A 19,672-nucleotide genomic window follows, 5' to 3' on the forward strand; every position below is an offset into this window, starting at 1 on the left:
TAGACTCAATTGAACTCAGGGCCTTAGGAGTCACTGACCTAATCTAGCATGGTTTTACCTAGGGAGGAAATAGACTCAAGGAAAAGGCTACCTGACTACAGGAAACAGTATCCTGGAGGAAATGAGGTTAGGAATCAGGAGATTTAGCCAACCTCTCTAACTGACTATTTGACTTTGACAAGTCCCACTAGGGCCTCTTGTTTATTTTTATAGCTCTCAGACTGTAATGGATGACTTATGAATGGCATATCTATAATCTTTCAGCAATCTGATACTTTTCTAATCCCCAACTTCTATCAAAATGGATTTACCAGGCAACATTCTAATGCTTCAGGAGGAAAGCTGGTGGAGCTTAGCTAGTAAGTCAGCTTTGTTGACAAATGTCGCAAGACAACCATTCACATAGGGGAAAATGTACTGGTGTAGCCTCACTCACAAAGCTTAATAAAGACAGAAAGAGATCTTCATCACAGAATATCCTCCATGAGTCTCTGCCTTTCATAAGTACAGGCAATGGATGGTGGGAAGAGAGCCATACTACAAGCATTTAAATACCTTGAACAGGGGTAGGAAGGTGGCTCAGTGGTAGAGTGCTTGCCTTGCATGCATGCCCTGGGTTCGATTCCTTAGCAACACAGAAGCAGAAAAAAAAAGCCGGAAGTGGTGCTATGGCTCAAGTGGTAGAGTGCTAGCCTTGAGCTGAAGAGCTGAGGGACAGTGCTCTCAGGCCCAGAGTTCAGGCCCCATGACCAGACCCCCCTACCAAAAAAAAATACCTTGAAAAGAGAGATCCAAACCTGAGTCCAGTCTAGAAAGCATCAGATCGATAAACAACTCATGAATTGAATATTATTAGCACCAGATTTTCTAGACTTTGATGACTGGATTATCTAAAATGCTTGTTAAATATTCTCCTCAAACTGTTGAAACCTTTGATTTCTGTACATCTCCGGCATTCTGTTCTATTAAGTACCAGATTTGAATTTGATAGTCAGGCAATTAGAGGAAACACCATGTCAATAGAAATCCTATCTCTTGCTATTTATAAAGACAAGAAAGGAAAACAAATAATCTAATAAAAAAAAACCCAGTATAACTCACAGATGAGTCATGTTGCTTATCAAAGCTCTAGTGATTGTCAATGGATGAAAGAAAACTAACAATAATTCTATCTAAGGTTATATTTAGAAGTTTTCTTTTGCAATTGAATTTACTAGGTGGTATATATTTAGTTCCAGGATATATGTATTTTTAATAGCTTCTCTGTTATTTGAGTACATCTGACTGACCTATACAATTGGTAGAAAAGGCAGATTTAGAAGAAAGCCGGGATGATAGGGAAATGACCCAATTACACCAAGCCTTGATGTTCTCTTAGTGAAGCAGATAGATGCAACATGCCAGATACAAAAGGAAGTGCATGGCACGGGAGAGTATGGTTAGATGAAAAGATGAAAGGACTGCGATGATTCTAATCATCAGTGGAGAGTGCACAGTAATGTTTCCTTCAATTGCTCAGTGATGTAGGAAGTCAATAATTTTAACTGGCCTTTAAAAATATTACTTTGGAGTGGAAGCTAATTTTGCTTTTTATCCCCTGGGCCAGGGAGAAGGATTAATCACCCTCCCATAACACCACAGTCTTCTCAGTTTCCATCAGCATCCTTCACTCAGGATGAGTGACAACAAGGTAAGGGGTAACCATGATGGACAAGTAATGTACTCATTGCCTTAGTCATCTAACTGTAACCCTTTACAATAAAATAAAATTTTAAAAAAGACTCCAAAATTAAAAAAAAAAAAGATGAGCAAGATAACCATGGATTAGAGTTCCATGATTGAGTTCTAGTGATAGATTTTTTTCTTGATTTGGGTGAGTGGTAACTACCTAAGTGTTGCTTCCTGTTTCATTTTCCCTTTTTCTCCAGATATTTTAACAATGAAATCTGAGCCAACTGGCTAGAAAAGAAATCCATCTTTGCTAAAACAAAGATACACTTACAAACTCATTTTGCAGTCTGCAGAAACAAGAGAGGCTTTTCCCACATTCTCAAAACAGTATGTGCATAAGTCCACATTTATAATCTCTACTAAAACAATAACTTTTATATTGCATTAGGTGTTTATCTACCTTGCTCTTCTTCCAGTGTACACACACACACACAACCACATCCACATTTTAGGGTAAATGGTGTAAGACCAATATGGGGACCATGGTAGAGTGGTTGCTATGGAAGGAGAGAAGGAGAGATGGAAGGAAGGGAGGGCAAAAAGGCAAAAAGATAGAAGTGAGGATGGGGGGTGGGGTCAGTCAATACCATGGCATAATCTTATTTCTAGAAGCACAATTTCCTTTTGCAAAATCAAAATGCCACCCAGATTTGGGAGGAGGACACCCAGATTTGGCGTGCCAGGAAATGGGTGTTAATATTGCATTGACCTCATCTTTAGTCTCAACCTGCGGATCACCCACAACACACTGTACAGCTAACACATACTTATAAAATTGTGTGGGGAGGGTTTTCCCAGTTTGGATCCACTGCTTTGCAGACGTCTACCAGCACACCTGCTCCATGAAGACACTCTCTTTATGAACCTCCCAGGCAACTGAGTGGTCCAGGATGTCTAAATCCAGAAAAGAAGTGACTACTTTATGAACTAATTTTTTCCAAGGAATCCTCAAAAAAAGTAGAAGAAAAGTAATTTCACCTGTATAAAAAAAAATCTAATGGCAAACAATAGAATGGTATTAGGTAGTAGATATGCAGAATAAGTAAGGTTCTGAGATAAATTAGTGATTAACTTTAGCCTATTCTTAGTCTTTTCCTGATGCAACCATAATATTTCAAACTTTTTTTAAAAAAAGATTATAATGCTAACACTCAGATGTAAATCTTTTTGATATGTTGGCATATAGCCAGTCTTTTACATTTACTAACACACATACATATTTTGAACACCTATGTGTTAAGCACAAGAGCATTAGAAACTCAGAGATCAATATTACAGAGTCTTTGATTCCTTGACACTGGGGTGTATATAGCCAAGACAAGCTTAAGAAAAGATATAGCATGTCAGATGCTAAAATCTATGGAGATAAGTAAGACAGGTCAAAGAAGTAGAGATTGTGTGGAGGCGAGTTATGTCCTATTTAATAAGGTAACATTTGCAGAGAAGTGGGAAACCCCAAAAGAGCCAATGGAAGGAAGCCTGGGCAGGGAAGTATAGGCCAATTTAATAAGCACAGAGATGCCAAGGTAGGAACAAAAGTCAAACTTTTCAAATGGCAGAAAGTAGGATCACTGGAAAACTGTAAGAAAGGAGTTCAGACATTGTTCAAGCTCTGACTTTATTACCTCCAGTAGCAGAGCAGTGTGCACCTGGATTTGGATTTGTAACACTTTTAAATCAATCATGTTCATATCAAATCCTTTTCTCCTAGACTATGATGAAAATTCAGAGCCCAAGATCTGTACTCCTACTAATGATGTATTCAGCTATACCATTAAGTTCTTGTAGGACGCCAGATACATTACTTAAGCCTTTCAGGCTACTTTTTCTCAATGGTTCTATAGTCTGTAGTCACAGGAGTTTTTAGGTTGATTAATACATGAAACATGTTTAGAAAAGTCTCTGGCACCTTGCTAGGGGCTCGATTAGTATCAGCTGTCATTGTTATTGTCATGGTGCATCATTAAGGGAGCTTCATAGTCGATCTGACAAACAAATTTACTGACAGTTTTACTCTTAATTTTAACTTAAATTATATCTATACTGGGGTATAGCTCCTTGAGGATATCACCATTTTTGGATATCTAAGACTTAGTACTGCACCTGAAAACATTTTTTTTCTGGAGCTGAGATGGAGAGGATAGTGGAACCAGCTAAGACATAACATGAAAGACCCCTTTATCAAACAACAGCTGGGCACAATGGCACAAGTTATATGCAATGGGAAGACTCAAACAGGCAGATTTTCATCTAGACAGGTGCCTAGGCAGACAGTAAAACCCTATCTCAGAAAATAAATCGGTACATGAAAAGGCTAGGGGCATGACCTAACATTACAGCATCTGACAAGCAAGCACAGGCCTGAGTTCTAAATCCCAGGACTACCAAAAATAGAGAACATTTTGATTGTTTTTTTTCTTCCCTTAGTGCTGGGGATCAAACATAGGCTTTGTTGGCAAGCACAATGCTACTGTGCTATAGTCCCAGCCCCTTGACTCACCTGTCCATGCTTCCTGGGTGCTAGAATGACAGTTCTATACCACTAAACCCAGCAATGGGAGCAACATAGTCAATGCAACAAACAAATTTACTGATGCAGTTTTACCTTTCCTTTTAACTTACTTGATAACTGGCATTTTGATGAAGGCACACTGCTCATTAGCCCATCACTCTAAACACACAGCATAGTCACAGCCAAGGCCATTTTCTATAACTAGGGTTGAATACTCAAGGTTCTGTAACTGGGGTATCCAACTCACTGGTAGTTCTCAAATTTTCTCACAGATCACTGATATTTATCGTGACAACCTGGAGGTCCTGCAAAGTCTTCTGAACCTTCAAAATGCTTGCACTGGGTTCTGTCCGGCTAAGGATATTTCAGTATGTCCCTGGACATCGTTTATGGGCATGGAAGATTGCTTTCTACCAAAGATCAGACTTTTTTTTAAAGAGTAAATCACTGTATGATCAGAACAGAAATCTGTATTTATTGTCCAAGAAAATAGATGACCAAGAATTCTCACATCACTGATGTGTACATGTGTATGAAGCCTAATTAGATCATATTAAACTTTTAAGGAGAATATTTGTGCAATTTTCCCCTTTCTTTTTCCTTTTTGAACTATAGAAAATGAGGTACAATTAATCTTCCAAGAGAGCACTCGGTCTTCCAGACTAATGAATTATAGATATCATTTAATTTACCTCTGAACACCCCCAAATGGTACCAAGTAATAAAACCCCAACATTGCTCAAAGTTCTCTCTTGAGTACTTAAATTTCAGTTTACATTTGATTTTTTTCCCTCTAGTATTTGAGTCATTGGCAGAGAGGGTACTTTTCCATGATTAAATGCGCACTACTACCAAAAACAGTGATCACTGACCACTGGCTCCTTTTCCACATTGTAATTTAATCTGTAGTTGGGATAACCCTATCATTGTAAAGGTTGTTATCAATTATCTTAATTATCAAAAACACTATTACCCGAAGAGAAAAGCTTTTGGAAGAATACTCTGAATTGGTGTGAAACTATGGGTAATTTTCTTATCTTCCATTGTGTTCCAGATTTGTTCAACTGTAAAATGCTATTAAAAAAAAAAAAGAATCTGTCCTACTTAATAGGGATTTAAGGATTAAATATAAAAGGCTTAGAACAGCGCTTCATATAAGAAAACACACCATTAAATGTTAGCCATTACCTATGTAATTTGCTCTGCATTTACATCTGGAGTCAAAAGACTTCCATATTATTATGTGGATGCTCTTAAAATGTGGAGTCGTCAGAAGACAGATAACAAGAGAACCCAGCTCCAGCTGCCCTCTATCTGCTCCTGCATTGAGAACTCTTTCTCAGCATGCCATACTTGCAACTAAAGGATAAAATTAAGTTCCCACTCCGATCTTTCTCAACCCATTTCTCTTTGAAGTATATGTAGCTCTTCTTTCCTTTAGTGAGTGCAATCTCAGTTGCTTAGTAACAAAGAAGAATATCAAGAGCAGATGTGACCCAGGCATCTGTAGCACATGCCCCTCGCACATTCTGGCCTTCTGTCCTTAGGAATGGTCCTTGGCTCCCAGGTCATCTTGCAGATTCTTAACATAATAAGCCTGAGTTGGTAGAGTGCCACTCACCGGGCAAGTAAAATGATTTGGGGTGATAGCTGAAGTAAACATCGTTAATATGGAAATAAGTTCAGATTGACATCTAACATGCCAAATTCCACCCTATTTCTCATCTCTGACATCTACAGAATTAACAAAAGTGTTTGGCACATTTTCCAGTGAGTATATTATTTTCAGGTAGTTTTATCTCCTATATCAATACTAGTTAGTTGTCTAGAAGGACACCTGTGCTTAAACTGTCTGATATTTCTGACTAGCAGCAAACCATTTCCATTCCTACCTATTTCTTGCCACTTTCAGGACTAGGCTACCTGCTTGAGTCCCCACTCCCTGACTTCCTATTCCATTCTTGCCATTTGCCAGATCATCACCGTCACCCAGCTTTGTATTTTGTGTTTCATGTAGTCCTTTCTCCTGCCTCAGCTAATGTGGTCCTTAAAGCAGGTATCATTTTCTTTATATTACAAGATACCAAGAAAAATAAAACCCTTCCATTTAGGAACTGTGGAGCCATTATCCATAACTCAGGCATGCTGATACAGAATCTAGTCATTTTTCTAGTATTCTACAAGTATTTCCTTTCTTCATTGGTTTCAGCGTCAATAATAATCACAATAAGAATATATATGTATATACATACATATTGCACTTACCATATGTCAGTTATGATTATACAGACTTTCATATATTTACTTATTTTATTCTTTTGTGATTCCTATTTTTAATGTAGAAACTGAGCTTCAGAGATATAAAATGAATTACCCAATATCATATACCTAGAAAGAGAACTAAAATGTATGTATATAAGCTTCCTTGTCTGCATTTTCAACCACTGCCTTATACTGAGATTTTAGAATTGATGAGGTAACAATTAGTGAAGTAGAGAGTGCTTCTATACATTCTGTAACTTGCAGGTGATTCGTGTTCCTCATATGTGAATAGTTTACCTATAACTATGTGCAATGAAAATCGTCCAAGGGTAAAGTTAATTAAAGTAAATAAGCAGGAAAGTGACTAATGTTCAGTTTCAGAAAATGGAGAAAAGATGATATCATTCTAACAAATAAAATTTTAAATAAATTTATCTTCATCATCATCATCATCATTGTCATTTTTCAGAGTTGGAGATTGAACACAGAGTTTTGAGTATGTTTGACAACATTCTACTACTGAAATACATCCCACCCATTAGACAATTCTTTGGATAAAAATTTATTTATTGCTGTGTGTGGTGGTCTACCTATGTAATCTTAGCACTTAGAACATGAAAACAACATAAAATATACCAAAATGGATCCTAGGACTTACAGTGGGCATTAGTGATGAGTTGGAGGCATGGCTAAAGTGATACCTTCCTTAGTTCATTTTCCAGTACTGCCAAAAGAAGATTAGTGGAAATACTGGTGACTATGAGCATACAGTCTTGTACTTAGTCAAGCGTCCTATACAAATGCTCATTTTTCACTCTCCAATAAAGTCATTATAATTATACAAAATCTTAGCATCAAGGGAAGCTGGTTTGCAAATTCTTTCCAAACTTAGAAATACTTTAAGCAAAACCTTAAAAATCGAATATTTCAGGCAATTTAGACAAAGTATCCCTCCAGTAAAGACTTCAATATCTGATTTTCTCTGAATAGGTGATTCTTTTCTATCTTTCTAATGTCATCCTGTTCTGTCCTTTGCATAAAAGATGCATCCTAACAATGTTTCATGTGGGGCCTGTAAGAAAGAAGGCTTTCAAGGATGGTGATGATTAATGGGACCCTCACCTCTTCTTATCCTCATGCTCTCTCTAGATAACGAAACTTTCAAGTTTCTGGGAGATGATTCAAAGTTTTGACATAGTAGAACTTGTCTCCTTAGCCTTTCTGATCCTTAAGTGTAGCCGTTTCTCAGATGAAGCAGGAGGTTAGTGAAGACTGCAGAATCGATTAAGGGAAGAAAATGGCTATTCATTTTTTTTATGTTGAAGTATAAATGTCTTGGTGCTGGAGAGGAAGAATTTTGTTTTGCTTTGATGACTTATATTCGTAGTTCAACCATTTCAGGTTCCAATCTAATCCAACAGAAAACTAATAACAGGCACCAAGTATGTATTTATGATGTATTTGTTACATTTTAGTTAAATTGCACTGTTTCTTATTCATTCAAGAAACATTTATGGAAAATGTACCATGTACATAAAGGGGGCAGAATTAGGCTTGTAATTAAAGAATCTGGTAAAGGGATTTGGGTAAAAAAGAAAATTATGACCTTGTGAGTTGCTGGTATGATCAACTTCTGCCAATTAATATGATTGCAAGCTTAGTAATAGTACACTTCCCCTAAACAAATCCATTGGAAATTGTAAGGACTAAAAATTTAAGGACTAAGTCCTTGTACATCTTGATATTTCTGAGTTGATTTTGTTTGTTTGTGTTTGCAGGTACCAAGACTTGAACTCAAGGCCACCCGTATGTGAACGTGTGCTTCACCCCAGTCCTCACTGAGTTACTCCAGACCCTCATCTTTTGTGACAGTGTAAGAGCAAACGTAAAAGGCCAGTTTCAATAGTTTCAATCACTGTGAATTACTTTCTTCTGAATATTGGACACATTGTTATATGCAGTGGTACAGGAAGGCAATCCCATTGGCTCCCATGTTTCTGGACACTTGCCCAATTCCAGAGTTAAATAAGGATCTCTCAAGGAGACATTGTTACCTTGTAGCTCTGCCCATTCCAGTAGACACCATTCTGGGCTAAAGTCTTCCTGTAAATCTCTAAATCCGTTCTGAATGTATGGCTTTCAAGCTCTCAGATTCTATTTTCTTGCCTTGAATTGTCTGTTGTATTCATTAATTACCTTTTTGTGGAGGGGGGGAAAACCTCTCTCAATTTCCCTAAAGCCCTAGCCTTTCTTAGGATTCACCAAGAAAAGTAATTATCTTTTTGTATGCTATTGATCTGTCTGGACATTGCCTCCCAGTGGATCATCCATTTAGTCCTAGAATTTAAAAATCTTCGCAATGCCAACCTGTGTCACCACTTGAATTAATGTCCGTTTTCATCAGCTGGCATTTACCACTGATCAAATTCACTTTCATTTTGAGCCATGAAAGAAAATACTTGTCTGTGTTGAACCTGGTTTGGATGACTCATTTAGCACCATTTGAAATTCTAAGCATTTACTACTTCTTTGTTTGATGTTGATACTAGGGCTTGAACTTAGGGTTTCACATTCACCCTTGGCTTTCTTTGCTCAAAGCTGGCACTATCCCACTTGAGCTATAGCTCCACTTCTGGTTGCTGGTTAAATAGAGAAAGAGTTTCTCAGATTTATCTGCCCTAACTGCCTTTGAACCTTGATCCTCAGCTGTCAGTCTCTTGAGTGGCTAGGACTTCTAGAATTGAAACCCATTTGTATAGCTTACTTAATAAAAAGGATAAATGCCAATAAATAAAATACACAAAAATAGCAAGGAAGAAATAGAGAACTGAGACTAGCACAAATGCAAATGTTTAGATTTTTCCCGTGACTTCTGATACACAGAACTATGCTTAGAGTGATGTCTATTTTTCTTGGTATTAACATACAAACTATAATTTCAATGATTCTTTTGAAGTCTGGATACAAAGCCACTCAAGAACTGAGAATACTAAATGTTCTGGGCTGGCCAAGAAAAAAAAAAGAAGAATAAAATGAATGGAAGCTTCCTAACATTGAGCATCTGAACAAACAAGTTTCAAGAAGTCACCCACAGGAAGACAAGAAGATGCTCACTGGATCACATTTATGATCTATAATCATGGTTTGGTTATTGATTACACAACAAATAGAGACATTTGTAACTTTCAATGACTCAAACATCGTCAAAATATAGGCAGAGGTGATATTTTCTCTATTGCAATTGTGCTTCATCTTACATATATTCTGTAAATGAATTTACTATTTACCTAAGACAAAATAGATTCAAATTGCATATCCTCAAAGAAAAATCCTACCTCTACTCTGTCATGCTAATTGGCATTTAGAGAAAGATTTAAATTCTCTTTTCTTAAAGTGAGGGAAACTGTCTCCTTATGGAACACACTATTGCCTCTCTAGGAATTAGTTTTTGAGTTTCGACTAGTAGAATCCAAGTGCCAAGATTTCACCAAGTTGACACCAGGGTCTCTCCCAAAAGACTGGTACTGACTTCCTCTCTAGGTAAGAAAGCAGAGGGACCCATTCATGCACATGAATGCAAGAAGCTGCTAAAGCAATGTCTTGAGTCTGTCTTTGTCCCTTCCATACCAGTGGCAAACATGATGTGAGTGTGCTGTAGAAATAAGGGAATGTGGCAGCCAGGTGCTTCAAGCATCAGATTGTGCAGGCACTGGAAAAGCCCAGGGAGGAGAAAAAAACCTGGGTGGGTTTTGGCTCTTTTAACTCTTGTCTCTGCTGTCTGCAAACTGGCTTGAACTTTAGTGACTCACTTAATCTCTCTGTGTTTTTCATCATAATATGGATATTGTGTATAATAGTTTCTATTTTGAGTTTATCAAGGTTATTACAGGGAGAAAAGATACTATAAGACAAACAGAGACCACATAGTCATGAATACACACAGACTTGACACTCAATTGATATTTAATCCTTAACAAAAATTTTTCTTAATAAAGATAGCCCTATGTTCAAATTATGTGTTTTATTTTTCTTATGAAATACATGAATTAGATTTGGGGCATTCTCAGGAAAGAGAAATTTCTAGACATGGAAGGGGAACATAATTGAATTCTGGTTAATTCTCAGATTACTGTCCACTTCCATTTTACTAGTCTCTATGAATGTCACAATTGTGATCATCTATGTTAATCATGCAAAGTAAAATAAAAAGGAGATGCAAAAGGGGCTTTAGAAAAATGAGACAACAAAAATTTCTTCTTGGGTACTAGTGGCTCGCACCTGAAATCTTAGCTACTTAGGAGGTTGAGATCTAAGGATCTCTATTCAAAGCTAGTCCAGGCTGACAAATCAAGACTCTAATTTTCAATTAAACAGCAAAAAAAAAAAAAAAAACAGAATTGGATGAATGTCTGAAGTGGTAGAGTACAAGCCTGGAGAGAAACAGTTAAACAAGAATACATGCAAGGCCCTGAGTTCAACCCCAGTGCCCACGTGCATGCGCGCGCGCGCGCGCGCACACACACACACACACACACACACACACACACACACCATACACAAATTATCTTCTTGTGTTATCCTTTGAGGAAAATGAGCCATTTATCTGTGACAAACAGTCTAAAGCTGATGCTAAACTACCTGATCTCCCTGTAAACTACACAAATATTTTTGTTCCTGTCTCAACCAGGTGTGGCTTTGAGGATCACCCTGGCATCAATTCAAGACCCTAGGAAACATATTACATGATACTCATAGTACATCTCTCCTCTCCATTCTATAGGATGGCAAGCAGGTAGGAAAACATGAGAGGAGAAATGCGAGCCATGGAAACCTCTAGAACTGAAGACCATACTCTGAAAGGCAATATGCCTATACTAGTACTAAGCATTACTGAATCCTGGTTCATTGAGATAGGCAAACACAACCCTGCTTTTTTAAAAATTTCATTATTGCCGGGCGCTCGTGCCTATATTCCTAGCTACTTAGGAGGCTGAGATCTGAGGATCACAGTTCAAAGCCTGCCCGGGCAGGAAAGTCTGTGAGACTCTTATCTTCAATAAACCACTAGAAATCCAGAAGTGGCGCTGTGGCTCAAGCAGTAGAGCGCTTGCCTTAAGCTGAAGAGTGCAGGGACAGCGCCCAAGTCCAGAGTTCAAGTCCCACTACTGACCAAAAAAAAAAAATTCATTATTGAGATCAAGTGATTACATAAAAATTTCACAATATTGTGAGGTAGCGATACTTAGCTAAAGTCACAAAAACATTTTAACCTTCACAAGGTGAATTGTCATTATCATGGTCTGTAATGCTTGTGAATGCTACAGACTTTGACAATATAGCTATTCCTTCCCTGGATAATTTGGGAATTTTCTCCCATCACTCCTATTTTCCCCAAATAGCAAGCTTCTATGCACCGATGGTAGCTATGTTCATCACATCTACGAAGTTAGTTAACTTTCATAACAGATTCAGAAGATATAGGTTACAGCTCTAAAGCACAGGTGAAACAGTGAAGTGCATCTGTCTATGGCTATTCTGGGAGGAAAAGAATGCATCGTGCGACCTTCAAACTAAAATTAAACCCAAGATTTTCTGACTATGAGATCAAGACATCATTGAAAAGATGCCCTGCTGATTTACTCTGTGAATCCCCAAAGATCCTTCCTAAGGTTTTCTACTTCCCTCAAGTCCCCAAATCTACCCTTGTTCCTTGCAGTAGATGGCTTTAATGTGGTCTTCATTGAGAAATTTTATGGTAACACATGAATGATTCCAACTTTCCTCTTCAGTTTCTTGGCAAACATTCGATCCTTGCTCTCTTCTCCTTGCTCCACAGCAAAAATGATCACGCCCAAACCCTCCACTCTGGTTTTCTTTTACCTTTCTCTGCCTGGGCTAGCACTAGCTTGACCCATTTTATGCCTCTTTTCTTTGTTCCTGCCCCTTTGCTTCTGCCAAAAAACATCCTTTTGCCCCCTTTACCTCGAAATACAAACACCATCTTATTCCCATCCTACAAGACTTGGAAGAGGTGTTATTTAAGTATCAGCCTCTGAATGTGAGTAGGGAATATGTAATTCCTCCTTTTAACATATCCAAAACTAATTGCTACCGGTTACTGTAGGACGCTTCATCAATGTCCTGTAGCTCTATGGTGACAGAACTATGAATACAACTCAGCTCTTTGGCTCTTCAGCCCTTAACACTCCTTTTCTATCTCATACCATTTGTCAATCAAGGTGACATTTTTCCGATGGCCTCTTTAAAGTCAGGTCATCAAAACAAACTCCACTTTACTTTTGTCTCGGCAGTATGGCACCTGCCCGGTGCTTGTCACTGAGCTAGCGGGCAGCCTGGGATGCTGGGTCCCTGCTTATGATAAGTGACGTATCTGTAATTATCGCATCGCCCAGACATAGTAAGCTGTCCTGCCAGGTACGCAGTCCCATTAATAACTCTCACTGGGGAGAAGGATTCAGCATCCCCAGTGCCGGCCCTGCCTGTCACATTATCTGCTCTCTGATACCAAGTTCCCATAATCAGGGCTCTCTCCTGCCCTTCTATGTGTCAGGGTACTCATTGTTTCTCAGCTTCCCACAATATACTACCAGCAAGCAAGCCCTTATCATTTAATAACATTCCTGATACCGAATGCAGCAAGAAAAAAATGAAAACACTCCAAGAGTGTGGGGAGAGCTGGGCAGCACAGAAGCTATTGAGGTTGTCACCAAGGCTGTGTGGATGCTGAGAGGTCAGGCCAATGAACAAGACATCCCTTTAACCCCAAAGCCGCCTCTGTGAGTACGCTGGCTGGCACTCTGGTGGGCGAGTCTCAGGCACAGAAAGGATGCTTTAAGGAAACGGGGAGAAACAGAAAAGGAGGGAAGGAGTCTGTGCTCCGCTCAGCTAAATAAGGTTTCGAGCCATTGGGCTCATTTGGAAGGGAAATGATGCAGTTTGATACGGAACACTGGATTGGGCATCTGTCCTGGGACTGTGGGACGAATTTGGTGCGAGTCTCAGTGAGTGTGTTCCTAAAGTGGCTGGTGGATGTCTTTCTCTGTAGAACACAGAGGTGTGCGGCACAAGGAAATGCAAGAATCCAGAGAACCATGCTTTGGGGCTTTGGTTAGAATTATAATAAAACGATAAAGTGATCACCATTCTGCATGTACTAGTAAATAAGAAGAAGAAAAAAAACTAGCTTCATTGCAAAACTGACAATTATGATAACAGTGAGGGAGACAAAGAGAGGACAACTCGGCAGACGGGGATATGTAGTGGAGCAGGGAGGAAGGAAGGGCCTAGGGGAGACATCCCCCTCTTCCTGAAGACCATGAGAAACAGAAGCTTGGTAGAAGGAACCTCATCCCCTCCTCTTCCCTAAGACCCTGGAAAAACGGAAGCAGAAGCCTAGTAAAGACTATGTATAGACGATGCTCCTTTCTTCCTCTTCCCAAAGACCCAGGCTCTGACAAAAGCAAAGCCCTTGACCATCGTGGAGCAGAACTGCACCCTTCCTTAGGGGTGAGGTAGACAATGGCCTAACCAGAGGCCATGGCAGCTGAGACTTACCCAAAGGGTTAAAACGAGGAACCTTGGGAACCTGCCTCTGGCAACTAATGTCCCGCCCACTTCTCACTCTTTTACACTAACGCTGTGCCCTCCTCTGTTCCTTCCTTCTTCCTCTTGACTCTCTCTCCGCTCTCCTCCTCCCTCCTTCCTCACTCCTCCTCCTTTCTCACTCAGGAAGCAAGTGGACAAGATTTCATATTGCATAAATCTGTTATCACCCCCTGGAGTCTGATTGGGGCTTTTTACCAACCAAACCACGAACAGTTAAGAGGCTTTCCTCAGTTTCCCTGGCACCTTACTCCCGATTAAACTTTCAAATAACTTAACCTCTGCTGCCTGCTTCATTGTTCTTTATTTGGTGGAAAACAGACATAGGATCCAAGACCTCTAGATGGTATGGACAAGAATAACAACCAGTATTTCTAGACGCTTACGCTGGGACAAGGCAATGCACTTTACAAGCGCCATGTAATTTAATGCTCCTATCAACCTAATTTATCACCCCCAATTTCCAGAGATGAGGAAATCAAGGCATAGAGAACTAATTTGACTAAAGCCAGAGAGCTTTTGAGAAACACTCTTAAGTAACAGAGTTGAGACTTGAACTCAGTGAATCTGGCTCCAGAGCCACTGCTCCTGTTCAAGAGCTTTGCTACTAAACACAACACTTCACACTTTAAACAGAGTTTAAAATGTTGAAAGTATAAAGAACAGGTTGGCCCTGTTCTGCATTCCTCTAGAATATGAACAGCCACAGTATTAAGGTGATGTCAAGCTTTGACCCACTGCATTGCGTAAAGCAATAGTTTCACCCTAAACCATTCCACTTTGAGTGGAAGTGCCAGACAAGAAGGACTTTGTGTGCTTGTCAATGCAAGTGTGCAGCCAGCATCTGTCAGCACAGCAAAAAGTACATGTACTGCCGATGCTTTATGTGTGCCAGTAAACAATTACATCAGCAAAGGCATCACAATTCATCAGAAACACCAGGTCCACATCTGACACAAACTCTGAATCAGGTCTCAACTCGGCCCAAAATTAGGCCTGCACCCTGAGCCAGCTTTGCATTTTGGAGTGTCTGCACCTTTTGACATCACTGGGCCTCAACAACTCTGTGACTTGGGTCCTTATTAGTATCTTAACTGACACCTGCAGTGACTCTTTTTGCATGGTAGCCACTTTCTGCTCTTGCCTTAGGCCAGGCCTCTGAACCTCATAGACATTTAAACCTTTCCTAGCTATCTTGCAATCGTCATACTATCATGAACTTTACTGTGTGATTTGAGAGTTCATATCAATAACTAAGACTGGAATAAAGAACCTTGCCAACAGCCAAGGCTATCAGTGACCTCAGTAATTCTTGGTGATTTAAGGCCAAGGAAATTGATGAAGCTTGTGAATTTATTATTCAAGAAGGTCTGACATTGTAGAAAGACACAAATATGTCCATCTATGTTTCTGATATAGCTCACTCATGACAGGAAATAGGGAAGAGAGAGACAGACAGACAGAAACAAAATCACTTGCGAAAACAATGTAATAAAGGAATCACAAAAAAAGACAAAAATGATCTCTTCTTCAAAAATATTTTATCTATTAGACAACCTATTGACAACTGGCCACTCTTTCCTCAATATCACTCTGGATCTCAGCCTCCACTTTGCTTAAATGGCAAATGAAACAGAACCCTTGTTTGGTTAGTTGGTTGGTTTTGTTTGTTTCTTTTTAATATATGTTTGAATCTGAGAATGAAGAGATGGTCATTTGCCCCTAGTGTTCTCAATATCCAATACTGTTATCTAATCTTAGGTCAATAAGGTTTTGCGTCTCTCTATCTTCATACCTAAAGTAAATGCTTGAATTAAATACAATTGATTCTAGGGCCCCTTTGGGTCTCTCTTAATCAGCTTATGTTCAAGTCTCTAATATGTAATCTTGAGCATGCTTGGCCAAGGGCTGTACCACTTATGTACATCCCTGGCTCCCTCTTCCCACATCAATTAATTTAATTACCTCTAGATTATGTATTAATAGCAAATGCCATATAAATGCTATGTTAGTAATTGTTATATTGTAATGTACAAGGAATAAAGACTAGAAAAACTCCAAATGTTCAGCAAATACAACTTCTCCCCATTTCTCTCTGTGATTGGTTGAATCAACACACATGGAACTCATGGATTTGAAATGCCAAACATATTCTCTGAGGGCCTTTTCAGCATGTAAGTACCAAGGGAGGCTTCCCACCAGGAATGGTGGGTTACTTTGTCACCATGGAGATCCCAACAGAGCAACAATCTCCGTAGTGGAGAGTGCATCTCTTGACAGTGGGAAAGTTGTTTCATGGAGGGCTGGGCCACAAAGGAAAAGTAAACAACTACTGACACATCTGTTCATTTGTACCTTCAAGAAACCCTGTACTCACAATAGAAACATGTGAGTATCAAATGTATAATACACACACACACACACACACACACACACACACACACACACACACACACACACACACACACACACACACACACACACACACACACACACACACACACACACACCCCTCTACATACAGACAAGTGATGTAGGCATGTGTCATCTTTTCTTCCAGTCTACAAGAACCATAAATAGGTGATTAGAGGAAGTGGAACTGGAGTTGGTACAGTACTAGTTTTGAGCAAAAGAGCTCAGGAACAGTGCCCATGCCCTGAGTTCAAGTCTCGCAACCAACTAAAGGAAAAAAGTGGTTGGAGATCCGTGCACAAGAGAATTGAATTGAGCCTTGGGTCATTGTGGCACTCCCAGAAGTTTATACTCAAGTCTGTCAAATTCATGAAGTATTACCAATGTCAGAAGAGCTTGATCAGAATGTTCACCCTAGCTAGTACCAAGATGGTGTATATTGCAATGTGATTTCTTCTTCCTAAATTGAAATGTTTAAGGCTATTTCATTTCTTCATTTGAAACCACAAAACTCATAAATAACACTAACACCATAGCTTTCAAAGTCTGTGGACTTTAGGGGTGGGGAAGGAACCACCTAATCATAAAACCAAGTTTGAACCCTGGAGATTTAAGCAGTCAAGCAGTTGACGGTAGGCAACATTCTCGCTCAGGGGGAAAAAAAAATCAATTTGAACTTCCAGGATTATTCTATGTTAAAACCTATGGATATAGGTCGACAGTACTCTGTTAGGGTTTTCTCTAATTTTGTCAATTTCTGTGAGTCACAAAATAGATTAAGCTTAAATATGAGGTAATCCTCCTCCTTTATCCCTCCCTCTGCCAAATCAGATACAATAACACCTGTGCTATGACGCGCTCTTCTGACCTCTTTTGTTTAGGAGGGATATTGAAATATCAGGTACACTACAAAGACAAGCACACAACAAAGCAGCTACAAAAGGCAGGAAGATAAAATATGTGAGACAAGGTGGTGAGAGCTAAATTTATAAAGTCTGGCAAAGGAGTAACTGCAGGGGACTTGATCATAGCCTATAAATACCTTCAAGGTAACAATATAATTGAGGGGAACAAATTATTCATAGTCTTGGAAGATGATATGACTCAAAGCAATGGCTTGAAGCAATTTAAATATATATATATACATACACATATATAGTTCAGGTAGCATTGCCAGAGTGAGGAAAAGAAGTCCTTTGCTTCCTGAGAATTGGAACAAGAAACACTAGCCCTACAGGAAGTTTCGGAAGCAATTCAGTACAGATAGCTCAAAGTGCTGAGTAGAGAATGGGGAGTCACAATTGCGCTTCCCAAAGGCCTCATCAGAGCTCAGATAAACACCTGAGAGATGGCCCCCTTCAGAGAAGCACTAAGTAGAGATTTGTATAAAAACTCCTCATTAGAGAAGAGTCAGGAAAACTATGACACTGCAGTCTTGTGAAACTCCGAATTAAACACAGAAAGAGGTGTGCTTCTCTGCACATTGTGTTCAGTGTTATAGTTTAGAAATGATAAGCAATTTTCCCCACCAAAAATTAGTGCAATGCACATCTATCAATTAGATCCAAGTTCAGTCCTTAAAAAGAATGCAGACCAGTGAGTGACAGATTTCAAATCTATGAAATCTACTATGCTGCATATTAAGTAATGTATATGTCAGATCTGAAGTTTTGAGCTTCAAGTATTCCTGAATAAGAAAATATATACCTACAGTTGATAATGTAAAGGTCAACGCCAAAGCTCTTCAAAACTAAATACTAAAATTAGGTGTGAGATAGAAAATGTTCCATGACAGTTCCTACGTAATGTGTGAAGCTATCACCCCAAAGTATTCACATAGAAGTCATAGAGTAAGTTGAGCAGGCCATGAGATTGATGACGGAGCTATGACACAGCAAGAGGTAGCAAGGTAGAGTCTACAAACAAATCAGTTGGCCCTCTCTCCAGCTGACTAATATTGCAAAGGAATGAGGCAGGATGGATAGGTTCTCACAGGAAAAAATGTAATGTTTATTATATTATTTTTAATAAATATGAAAAGTGACAGACTAAAAGTAAAAACCAGAAAGCAGCTGACGAAAGAGTCAAGCTTCCTTCCATGTGTATGCTAAATTTACAAGGGATGGGAGATCTAAAAGGGGCTATCTATGGGGCTGGGAAGGTGGCTCAGTGGTAGAATACTTGCCTTGCATGCCTCAATTCGATTCCTCTGCACCACATAAGCAGAAAAAGCCAGAAGTGGTGGTGTGGTTCAAATGGTAGAGCGCTGGCCTTGAGCTGAAGAGCTGAGGGACAGCGCCCAGGCCCAGAATGCAAGCCCCACCACTGATAAAAAAAAAGGGGGGGGGAGGGAACCATCTAAAAATGACAACTCTGCAATGATTAAAACAACCATCACAATGACAAACCAACAACTCGCTGAATGGATAGAGACAGGAAATTGAGACGCTTATCTGAGAACAAAACAACAACAACAACAACAACAATAGCTCAGCTATTGTCCCTATCTTTTGGGTAGACCCAGAGAAATCCCTATATTTCAGAATAATAAACCCCCATATGGATTACCCAAAGCATATGTTGGAAGGGGTCACACTGATCAAGGTGTATTGTATTTGTAAACTGCTTTGTCAAATGGCAACTCCTTTGTACACCTAAAGATAATAATAATAATAAAAATCCCATTGCAAAATTGGGTGTGCTAGACATCATTACCACACATGTAACTCCATCTCAGAAAAAAAAAAAGGCAGCAGATAACCGCTGCCATCTTGAGTCTTGAATTCCTATCCTGCAAGGGGAGCAGGAAGTATTTCTCTGCTTCTCCCTACTTTAACCTTGTTATACTAAAAGAAACCCTTGCTAAAACGTTCACCTTGTGAGACACTCTTCTATTTGTGAGAACTTCCGAAATGCTTTTCACACATGGATCTCGAGGACCTACGATTTCCCTCAAGTTGAGGGAAGCCCTCCTGTTTTCTCTGGTGACAGGAACCCTGGCCAAGGATCGTTGAACTCTAACATTTTTAAAGAGGAACTGACAAAGCCCATTTCCAGAAACTTGTATTGATGTACAATTTCTGCTATTGCTCTTGATGGACACAGTCCACACAGCCTATTTGGTTCAGCAGC

The 19,672-nt window shown here is 39.4% G+C and overlaps 1 protein-coding gene across 32 annotated transcripts in view; it reads right to left on the reverse strand.

Moving 5' to 3' along the window:
* Nrxn3 (neurexin 3) overlaps window positions 1-19,672 on the reverse strand; it is a 1,574,539-nt gene that overhangs the window by 318,983 nt on the left and 1,235,884 nt on the right. The window lies entirely within an intron of this gene.

Source organism: Dipodomys merriami, unplaced genomic scaffold, assembly GCF_024711535.1.
Source record: "Dipodomys merriami isolate MVZ:Mamm:240054 unplaced genomic scaffold, mDipMer1.0.p SCAF_1, whole genome shotgun sequence".
NCBI classification, from domain to species: domain Eukaryota; kingdom Metazoa; phylum Chordata; class Mammalia; order Rodentia; family Heteromyidae; genus Dipodomys; species Dipodomys merriami.